At 45.1% G+C, this 11746-nt stretch overlaps 1 long non-coding RNA gene across 1 annotated transcript; it reads left to right on the top strand.

Moving 5' to 3' along the window:
- The first annotated feature begins 815 nt into the window (after positions 1 to 815).
- Positions 816 to 5232, top strand: LOC123026105. Its single transcript, XR_006415238.1, has 2 exons — positions 816 to 1022; positions 4201 to 5232. It is a non-coding gene; the product is annotated as an uncharacterized LOC123026105 (long non-coding RNA).
- Positions 5233 to 11746: the final 6514 nt, after the last annotated feature.

Below are 11746 nucleotides of genomic sequence, written 5' to 3'. Positions count from 1 at the left end.
AGTAATAGGGTTGAAAGTGATTAAGACACACAAAACTGGAAGAGGAAGAGGAAGCACACGCCTGACTTCCCTGCATGAATGCAACTGGGATCGTGGCCATCTCCCCACTTGTGGGGTGTGGGGGAGATGGCTGCGATCTTGGTCACCACCCAAAGTGGTGTTTGTGACCCAAGTCAAAAATTTTCAGAAATTTTTGTTCGTGACCTGATTTGTTCGTGAACCAAGGTGTTCGTGAGCTGAGGTACCACTGTATTGATGAATGATCAATGTAGAAAATACTGGGTTACAAAATCCCATTAAATCCCTTATTTTATATACTTAATTTTACGGGTGAGCTTGTGAGAAAACAACATTACATGCTGGTTGTTGTAAGAATATTTTCTGCAAAGATCGGAAAGTGCAAATAATGCATTCTAAGAATGTTGGGATTAGATAAAATATGAGATTTTGCTATTGTGGCAAGATAAACACAGTATATTTAAACAACAGAAAAAGGCCAAGAGAGATATTTATATTGGTAGAGAAGAAAATAAACTTTAAGTTTTGTAGAAGTAATATATCCCAGTTTTTAAAATAATAACTGACAAAAATCTGCAGTAAACTGAGTTGTTCTTTGGTGTATCAGAGGATTTAGGGTTGGAAGCAGAGGAGCACTGCTCTGCCCAATTCAGATCAGTGGAGTTTTAGTATTTTAAAAAGCATGTTGAAGGTCCTGCCACTGGCAATAAATCTGTCTCTAAGAACACACACACACACACACACACACACACACACACGTGCGTGCGCGTGCGCGCGAACACAAACTACCTCCTGTGTCATCAGAATCTCTAGAAAGGAAAATAATAAGCAGTTGGTGGTTGGTGTGCTCTTCCTGCCTCTTTTCCATCTGTGCTGCAAAACATCTGAGTCTCTTCACACAGAAGGTCCCACCTTTCTGAGCAGTGGACAGCTTAACCATGAAGGCCATCCTGCTTGTTGCTCTTGCTCTATTGATGAGTCTGGCTGTGGCTGACAAACTTCAGGTAAGGACCAGTCTCATTCGACAAAGGTAAAATTACAGGCTGAAATGTGTCATTTGAAATTAAAATCTGCAATCGTTTCATGTGTTTGCATACTGGCTGCAGTGTTGCGATGAAGACACAGGGCTTGGACAGAGCTGATATTTATTAGATTTTTATGCTGTATTGTTAGCCAGAAGGCTCCCTGAGCAGGTTACAAGATTAAAAGTATAAAATAAAAAGCAAATAAAAATCACAATTGATACAACAATAAAAAAGAATATCACCTGTCCTGTGCATATTTATTTGAATGTATGGGTTTTTATCCCCTACAGGTGTTAACTTACCAAGATGTCTGCTGGCACTGCTTTGTGAATAGGCATTTAATTATTTGACATTCACCTGAGCTTTAATACTGCCTATGATTCTTGTATTTAATTCCGCCCTGAACTCATGGCTAACATTTTCTTCTTCCCCTTCTTCCTACAACTCTGTGTGTGTGTGTATACACGCTTACTTGTGAACTCGTTCAATGCCTCTGATGAAGTGTACTTTGCTCCTCAAAAGCTTATATCATCACTTTTTTTAGTTTGTAAGGGGAAAACAAATTTAAATGCACTTTCCCTCAAGTATGGAGACCCAGCTTGAATTGCAAAGTGGATGTAAGGAACAATTTATGTGTTGTATCAAAGACGTACAATTATTTTGTCAGGTTATGATCAGCCAGATGTAAGTTGCTTTGTGATCCATGGCTTGTAGTGCATAAATGCTAAACATATGCTTAATTTTCCACTCAAGTTTATGTGGTCTGGAATTGCTTAAGTGGTGCTTTCTGTCTGTCGCTTTGCCACAAAGGCAAGAGATCATGGCCACTGGTTCGTGCTTGTTCTCTCAGACTCTGGTTGGACAGCACAACTGAGAACACACTTGTGCAGCTGGGAGGTTGTGCTATGCCACTAGATCTCCTGAAAAAAAGTAGTAGTTAGGAAATGCAGAAGAGGTTCAAATGGAAGGTGACAGGGGCTGGAGCCCCTATCGCTGGTAAGAGGCAGGGTGTGAGTGCACAAGAGAAGCTTCATCTGGTGGCCCCTCCCTTGATGAGTCAGTGAGCCCAGGTGCGGTCAGTGGCTTCCCCACCTCACAGACATTTCCTGATGGCTCTGTGCGCTTCCATCGGAGGTTGGATCACATCCTCCTCCTTGTGGTTCTGCAAATGCCAGGTCTCTGTCTTCTCTAGCTTTTCTTCCCTGTGCATAAGAATGGAAGAGTTGCTGCAATGACAGGAAACGGCTTTTAAGAGCTCGCATTACTTTTTGAAATGCTGCAGCTCTTCACAGCCTCTCTGACAACCTCAAAGCCCAGATGAGGTGCTGGGAAGTGGGTGAGGGCAGGAAAGACAGGAGATAATTGCAACACAGTTGAGGAAGGAAGTGCTCACACTTATCGAAGACGTGGCATTTTTTCCTCCTCTCCTTATAATGCTAGAACCCACAAAATCCCCTGATGGGAGATTTAGGGCAGATAAAAAGAAGAAATTATTCCCACAGTGCATAAACTAGGGAGACCACTTGCATAAGAGTTAGAGACAAGCACCATTCTGGATAGCTTCAAAGAGGAATGGGGCAAATCCCCAGAGGAGCTCTCCGCAACTCCTGGTCCTGGTGGCCCTGTGCTGCCCCCAGGTTTGAGGTTGTAGGTTTCTTGTAGGCCTCTGCTTGACCACTGAGTGAACAGAAAGCTGGCTCATCCAGCAGAGCTTTGGTCTGACCTTAGCAGGGCATCCTTCTCTTCTTTTGCCATACGCTCATCTGCTCAGCATTTCAATACCAGAGATACAGGATGGCAGGGGGCTACATCCTGAAAAAACATAAGGCTTCCAAATTGTGAACACACCATCTGGAAGGAAAAGGCAGAAAGAGGAGAAACATTCTGAACTCATATTTGATGGAACTGGACTGTACCGGGGTGGAATTCTAAAGCCCATTCTCTTTTCTGGCAGAGGAGCAGGGCTGAAAGCTGCAGCTGTATTTTCATTTCTTTTTTGGTCTTGTAAACTAATCAGTGAGAGCAGTGTATCCTGAAATGTGATTACAGCCATACCACGGAGATATTGCATGTTTGGTTCCAGACCACCGCCATAAAGTAAATATCACAATAATGAGTCACAAATTTTTGGTTCCCCAGCGCATATAAAAGTTTGGTTTGCACCATACTGTACACTTAGAGGCCATTGTAAGGGTATTAATTGGCCTAAATTCAATGTTGTTGTGTCTTAGGGAATAGGGAAGCCCAAGGAGAAGGAAAATGATGGGATGATTGGCTAGTTAGTCAAACAGTCAGAACACACACCATTTATTAAGTTTGCCATCATAGATGGATTAATTTCATGGCACTCGAAAACAATTATGATAGTAACATCAAAGATCACAGATCACCATAACAAATATAATAATGATGAAAAGCTTGAAATATTGTGAGAATTACCAGAATGTGACACAGAGTCATGAAGTGAGAAAATTGTGCCAATAGACTTGCTCGATGCCCGGTTGCCACAAACCTTCAATTTGTAAAAAATGCAGTATGTGCAAAGTGTAATAAAGTGAGACACAATAAAAAGAGTTGTGTGTGTGTAAGCTATCAGATTCAGACAACAGAATTCTGAGACTTGTCTGTGATAACTGGAAACAGTTGGCACATGATTTGGTTCCATGTCTGATTTAGAGTTCTTTGCTCTTTAAATGCACCTAGAATATTTCTTTCAGAGCCAGCAAGATATTTTGCTGCCTGAGGCAAAGTGGCACCTCTTCCCATGGGATGGTCTCAGATGTACTGACTGGTGGTCTCCCCACTATTGAGTCAGGCCCTAAATCAGGCGAGAATACAATGGGAGCTGCTTAGGATGAGTTCTATGTTAATGTCTGGAAGCTGCACTTTCTCTGCTTGCATGTGTTATAGATGCTGACTGGGCAGACTCTCAGACCTATCTGGTGGGAATAAAAGGATGTCAAAGCTATGCTGCCTGGGGGACTCTAGGAGCTGTAGCCCAACAGATCCAGAGGACATCTGGTTGGGAAAGGCAGACTCCAAGAAGGGCAGCTCAATTCAGTTCTCTGCATCAGTGGCCAATACTGCTTAATGATCTCCAGTTTTGTTGAGTACTTCTTTGACCCTATACTAAGCACCCTTTCTGTTTCCTCTTCAGGAGCCTGTGACAACAGCAAAAACAATCACCCCCAAATCAAACAGCCAGGCCATGCTCTTTGGTGGCCCAGTTTCCCTTCTGCTACCACTCATGCTGGTTGCAATTTATCTCCTTCGAGTGAACTAATCCTGAAGGCTTTGAGAGTTTTGCATGGGGAACCATGTTACCTTGCCCAGCTCCAGGGGAATCCTTCCTCTGCATCGCTAGCAGCCTGACAACCCAGCCAGTAACTCTGCTCTTGCTGCCATCAGCCTGAGAATGCTGTGCCATGCCCCAATATCCACAGTCCAAGGCTTTGGACTCAGTCTTCACCACATAGCCAAATAACCTGCAAAATTCAAGCAAAACCTGGAGGACTGTCTGCCATAGATACCAAATGCACAAGTTCACACTGAGAAGGTCTCTGTACCGGGTGATATTCAGAGAAGGCGTATGCAAAAGCACAGTTACCACATGGAAGATTGAGAATGAACTGTTGCAAAGAGCTTTTGGTGCGTGAGACTCACCACAGGATGGTGCCTCCTCATATCCATGAATTCGCAAGAAGCACAACCCTGCCAAAAGACTTTCTTGGGCAGGCTGTCATGGAACAGGCAGGAGATGTGCATCAACACCGTAACCTGCTGGAACCACTCCTGTTCATTTCAGTTATTACAGCTTCTTGAGCCATCCTGGCTGAGACCTGTATCCCTTCATGGGAACCCCCGAATTCAAAGTCAACTCTCTCACCTTGCCTTGATGAGTAACTGCACTCTTCTGTTTGTGCAAATGTGCCATGAACGCTGATGCTGAGGGAAGTCTTTTCCTGGCTAAGGGACCATTTGCAAAAACACGCCCATGGCAAGAGCCTCACCTTCAAGAAGGTCGCTCCTGAGCCATGGCATTTTAGGTGTCAGTCAATGTCACGTCTGTGGAACAGAGCTGAAAATGATGCCAGGGAAAAGTGGTACTTGTAAATGCGATTCTGTTTTTTTCCATAATCTCCATGCAGCTTGGTTCCCTGAATGAAATTAAAGCTTCTTGGCTGGCAAACTTGCTCTTTCATTGACTTGGCTGGTTTTTTTTAGAAAAAGCAAAAAACACCTCACAACAAAAGCAGTGGGATGCGTCAAATGCATGTTGGCACCTGGCATATAGGAAAGGTCAGCCTTCCCCAATTTGCTTCTCGCCTGCCATGCTGAGGATAATGGGACTTGTAGTCCAACATATCTAGGTGGTACCAGGTTAAGAAAGACTGGAATAAAGCTTTCCTCCATGAAAGTCCCATTTTGGGTTTGGTGTAGGCTTTCCTTTGATGGAAATGTCAGCTTTGGGGTGGGGTGATTCTCATAAGAGACTGTTTCAGAGCTGGGATGGAAGAGGATTAAACACACCTTCCCTAACTTGGGTTGCTCCTGGTTTTTGGTCCACAAGGGAGGGACCTGGTTTACATGTAAAGAGAAGACACCTGGGTGAATTTCCCTGTAGGGTTTTTCAGTTGTGGTGGTAGCCACCATTTTGAATAATCAGGGTGCAACAGGAGCATACCCAGGTTTCTCTTTATGTGAGAAACCAGCAAAGGTGGGTTGTTGGAGTGGTTGAGAAGCCACCTAGAGCCCATGGGCTGTGCTAGGGTTGTGGATAGGTGTTAATCACCCACCTCTGTACATAATGAGAAGGTTCCAGTGCCCTGCCCCACCATGCCCTGAATACTTGAATATTTCTGCAACCACCACATGATCCCCTGCCCCTGGGGAAATTTGCATGTAGCTTCTTAGCACATATGAACCAAGGAGGAGTCAATAGGATGGTAGTGGTGAGAGCAGTTGAGTGGGACGGGCAAGACTGAGGTCCTGGCTCCAAACAGAGTCACAGGGTGAGTCACTGGCCAGTCTTTGTCCCTCAGCCCACTTTACCTCACAAGGTTGTTGTGAGGACAAAATGGAGGAGTTTGTGAACCACTGTGAGTTTCTTGCAAGAGGAAGAAAGGCTCTCTCTCTCTCTCTCTCTCTGTGTGTGTGTGTGTGTGTGATGAATAAATAAACTATCTATCTAGCAAGGTCAATAGCCAAGGATGAAAGATGTTGTAGGCCACAACTTCTAGAGTCTCAGGCTGGGGAGGGCTCCTGCACACTTCCTCAAGCTACCTCCATTTTGGGCTATTTATCGCAACTAATGTGCATAAGTGAAGTGAGCATCGCACGCAACCGCAACCACAGTCTGAGCAGCAGGACCCACCCACATGCAGTGAATTCCATGATGAAACTTGTTGTGCGGTGCATAGAGGACTTTATTGTGTCAGCCCCACACTCAGTATTTGGCCTCTGGGCTCGGGTGGGTAGCTGTCATTCAGTCTTCTGCCTCAGGCAGCAAAATGGGCTGGCCCTGACCAAAAAGCCTTCTTTCAGGATCCTGCCGTAGACTTTGCAGGAAGAGTTCTGTGTTTACATAGGGACGATGACCCCAAGCATTTAAAAGTCCCAATGAGTGGCCTCAAAGCTGAGCCAGAGGCTGTTGAGAGTTGCCAGCTTACCAGGAGAAAAAGCCCTACTTCTGCAAATTCAGAACTTGCCAAGTAAACATTAGAACTATTCATAGCATGGCGTTCAACAGATGCCCTGCTTAAGCAACTAGCTACAGGGTGCCGCTGCGAAGTTGGTGACATGGGTAAGTAATACAAAATACTTCTGATTAGCACAGGATATGGGATTGGCCTGTTGTCTGGAATCAACCACTGTTGGTTCTGAGACTATTGTCAAAACCTGTGGGGTGGAGCTGTTAACATCCTGGCTTGAGCAAAATGCTATGGCATGAATGCAACATTCAGTTACAAAACCATAGAAGGGAAAAGTTTAAAATCAAAAAGAGAAGCAGCAGAGCTGACAGTTTCCCTGCTGCTCCTGAAAAGGCATGTTGCAAGCATCTAGCACAGGATGCCTATACAGCCCATTCTTTCTTTGGCAAAGAGATACACATGCTCCATTTTGCATGAAACATGAACGCTGCAATCTGCAGTTTCAGATTACATGAAGATCGGATGGGGATTTCCTGTTGTCAACCACCATAACAGGGAGTGGAGATTATCTCTGAAATCAATTTTTGAAATATTTTCCCCCCAAATGCGTAAGACAGACTGTAAACATGGGAAGCTATGTGGGTCAAAGAAGGGGAGGGTGGAAATCCAGACTCCGTAATCAAGCAATGCTTTTACTAGTGTTAGAAAACACTCTTTCCTTTCCTTCAGAAGAGAAAAATATCCCAGGCAGGCAGAGACTTCTTTTTAAAACTGTATTGCAATAAAGGGAACAGAAAGGAATGGCTTCCTTTCCATTGTTCTGTTCACCTGAGCACATGTTCACACACCCCTTTTGAACCCTGCTCCCGGCCCCTTGTTCCTTCCTCCTTTCCCTTAATTGGCTAATAGGGTACTGAGAGGTTACACTCTTTCCGCCCGCCTACTCCACGCTGCCCCAACACCGGCCCTTCTTCCCAATCCAGCCCTGCCCCCAGTGGGCTACAATAGGCTCATTTTGTTCTGCCCGGCTTGTCAATTAAACAGTATTTGGCCCTTCTGCCTACATGCCTGTTTTCCCATACCTTGTGCTACCTGATTTTGGCCCATCCCCACCTTTGGGCTTTCTTTGTTACCCTTTTAAATCTCTACTCCTTTATTTCAAATCATCCTTTCACACCCGTCACTAGGACCTGCCAAACTGACACAAACTCTGAGTGCGCTTTTGAGATCTCCGAAAGTCTTCATTGGGCTGGGACCCTCTTTTGCAGCCCTTGCTTGAAGGGCAGTCAGGGGGTTGTGTGCTGGTTGAAAGCATCTGAAGCGATATCTAGCTCAAGTCTAAATCGGAGAACGAACCGCCAGAAAGAAGAATTAGAGAGCCCGGAAAATGCTAATCTGGGCAGCAGATGAGCCAGGCTGGCAGGTTGCTGTCCTTCCCTCTACAAGATGCCTCATATTTCTGTTAAAATTCTAGTATCATTTCTAAATCTGCATCTGTGCATATCAAATAGCTTATGCACCTTTTATGTAATTCTGGTGCCTTTTGCCCTCCTTTTTGGTCATTTACCAGTGGTCACCCTAGGCTGAGCGTTAGGCAAAGTGCGGTACAGCAAATCAGATGACTTGATGTCCTTCTGTTCTCTACAACTATCCAATTCGGAGTGTGGGGAAGCTGCTTTTGGACTCTAGTGCCTGTAAGCTGCAGTCAGCATGGCCATTGGGTGGAAGTGATGCAAGGTGTATTCCAATAACCTTTGGAGCGCCCCCACTTCATGACAGGAAGGGAAAAACCAGCCTGAGGTTGGTTTTGGCAAGTGAAGGAGCAGCTGCAAGGAATGCAAATTGCTGTTCCTTGCAGAAAGAACACCTAGGAGAATGTTGAAATGAAACGCCACCTACCTGGGCATGGGAACAGGCGTGGGCGTGAGAGGGAGAGGTCTTGCTTCTTTCCTCTTCCTCCCTCTCATTCCCCTTTCCTTCTGTGTCATGTCATTTAGGTTATAAACCTGAGTGCAGCAACTGACATTAATAATCTGGGAGCCTTTTTCTGGGTGGAAGAGCAGGATAAAAATGTTCCACATAAATACTCATACATGTCATGAATCAAGAAGCATTCAGTGAGAGTCAGTGTGGTGCAGTGGTTAAGAGCGTGTGTCCGGGACTCAGGGGATCGGGGTTCTATTCCCCACTCAGCCGTGGAGCCAACTGAGTGACTTTGGGCCAGTCATAGAGTCTCACAGGGTTGTTGCGGGGATAAGACTGAGGGCAGGAGGAGGGGAATGATGTAAGCTGTTTTGAGTTCTTTTGAAAAATCTAATAAATAAATTAGAAGCATCTTGTGAATTCTCATACTATGCTGCTCTTGAGAAAAACAACCAGAGAGACTGGTTCTATTCTACTTGACACCCACCATTGTTGGACTGCAACACTCATCATCCACAATGAACACAAGTCTCAGTGTGTAGGAAAAGAATGGTTTATTCTTCAAAGTAGCCCAGCTTGGTTGGGTTTCCTATATCTTCAGGCTTATTCTCTTGTTTCCATTGCAATCATTATTGAAGTTGTAGCCAAAATGGTTGGAATTACGGTCCAGCAGTCATGTGTGGGAACTATGCTTTTAATGATTTAGTAAGTCTTCTTTGGCATGCTGCAGTATATCAAAAATCCATGTAGAAAAGAAGCAAACTCCTCAACAGGCCTGGCGCATTGCTACATATGATGGGGGAATAGCCAAGAAGAATCAAATTGACTTCTGATATGAAAAGTGGAAATAAGTGGAGCTGCAGATGGAGATAATATTAAGGAATCACAAGCAGGGAATCCCTGTCTTGCTGAAATTAGGTCAGTAAAGAGGGAAAAGCAGAAAACAGATAACTGGAGAATGAAGACATTAACCCAGGCTGAGCTGGGAGACATACATTCATCAGGACGGGCTTAATTAATTCTAACTTAAATTAAAATGTCTGCCTAGGGGATACAACAGTGAGAACAAAAGGCATGATGTTGTGGCATGAAGAGAGTTTTTCTCATTCATTCACACAGCCCTTCCTTTCCTCATAAGGAAATGCAGATAGTTTAAAAGAGAAAAGGGTTTGGGTCAAACAAGGAAGGAAGTACACCAAAATGCCTGAGGAAGAGGCAACACTGGGATGCATTCTCTTCAGTAGCAGGACACATTTTCCCAAGATGAAGATGCTGCAACCTCACACCAGAGGATCCAAACTGCAACGGGATAACACAGCACAGCACGACTTTGCTGTACATGATGATTCTCACCACTAGCCTCACGGGATGAGCTACAGGCAGTGTATGCCATGGGCGGTCCATGCTAAAGAAATTAGAATTTCTCCATCGAGGGGCTCTGTATGCTGGGGGTAATTGATGTGATGGAACAGATCAAGAATATTATATTGCTCTGTGTTTCTACAGCATGACTGACATTAGATTGCACCTCAGTTTCTGTCTGTTCTATTTTCATATAACAAAGCAAGTCTTTGTATTCTGTGTATCCAAGTCTTTCTTGGCAAGAATAGGAAGGTGGGAGGAGAACAGGCCAGATGCTCATCAGATTCCACCAATTCCACTCCTGCCTCTTGAGGGAGTGTGGGGTTCATACAAGCAGCAGCAGGGAACCCCGTGCAATCTGAAGCGTAACATCAGGCGGGCACAAGCTGGGAAGGGGTGCTGAGTTGCCCTGGAACTTGCCCTGGAACTAAGCTTCCCACTGAGAAAGAAGTAACTCTGCAAAACTCCCAGAGCAGCCACAGGCCGAGATAATCACAGGCCAAAAGAGAGTCGAAAGAAAGCCTGCAGAGGCTGTGCTAGGTGCCAAAAAGGTCCAGGGCTTGGGCCAATGGGGCAACCGGAATTTAACATTTGCAAGTGCTAATTTACATATCAGTACATTGCTTTTGTATAACTGTATATGCTCCAAAGTCTTGGGGTGCATGTATGTATGCCTTTAAACAACCCCATCTCCCAATGTCACCCCTATTTGCCAAAAGGGGTGCATGCATGGGGAGAGGGGGGCAGTTGACTTCAGGGATTAAAGAAAACTCACTCAGAAAGATTCAGGTGTGTGTGTGGGGGGGGGGGGAACAGGAGCGGAACACCTGTAGGCCGAAAGGCAGCTCATCCTGGGAGACCGATGCAGCAAAGTCTATCCGGCTTCCATCCCTTTCTTTCAGCAAATGCCCTGGTTAGCAGGTAGCAGGGCATGATTCAGTGTTAGAAAGCTGCTCCCAAAGCCACCTCTGCTGGCCTGAATCATGCGAACAGAAAATTCGGGGGCACTGATGATGCCAGTTACCTTCACAGCTGCAGGATGGCTGTTGGTTTAACCAACTGTACAAACGTTGTTCTTGTCACATCCCTAATGTTGAACCAAATTTTTGCAGGCAGGTGTCTAAAGATCAGGCGGGTCATGGCAGGAAGTGTAAGGATGTGTAGGGATATGTCTGTTAGGGGTACCGTCAGCTGAATGGATAATATGCGCGGCAACTGCCCACTTTGCGCTGTCTGAAAAAGGTGTTGAACATCATGATAAGGGAATTGGCCCCATTCTCCAGCCATTAAACACAATCTTGATCTCCGTCCATATTTTAGGAGCATTTTATATATTCTCTGGTCAATATGCAGAGACTCCAGCAGACTTTGGGAGTTGTGCGCATCCCAAAAGTGTTTTACATACATTCCTGGGGCACAACGCATTGGCTGAAAGAAACACCAGAAAATGTGCACACTTCAACGCAATCTGAGCGTAATTGTGCAAAAGGCTGCAAAGTGTTCTTCTCACTCTTTTAAAATGCCTCATACAAACGGTTAGGTGCACACATGATAAACTGTCCAAAGAGCCTTAAATATTTCATGCAGCGGTGGGTGAGCAATGGAGCGAGGAGAACAAACAGTTTTTCTTTGCTATAAAAGGGCAAAAAGAGAGCCCCTCCCTTCACCAGGTGGCAGGAAAGCATCAAAGGGGCCCTTCTGTTTTCTTTTAACAATCTGAAGACAACTTGTCCGTTACACTGGCTCTATGCCACAGCCAGCTCACCT

The sequence above is a fragment of the Varanus komodoensis genome, unplaced genomic scaffold (genome assembly GCF_004798865.1).
Source record: "Varanus komodoensis strain SLA01 unplaced genomic scaffold, ASM479886v1 scaffold29_1, whole genome shotgun sequence".
Taxonomy (NCBI): Eukaryota; Metazoa; Chordata; class Lepidosauria; order Squamata; family Varanidae; genus Varanus; species Varanus komodoensis.
Note: the sequence above shows the minus strand (reverse complement) of the source record. Positions and strands in the feature narration are given on the sequence as shown.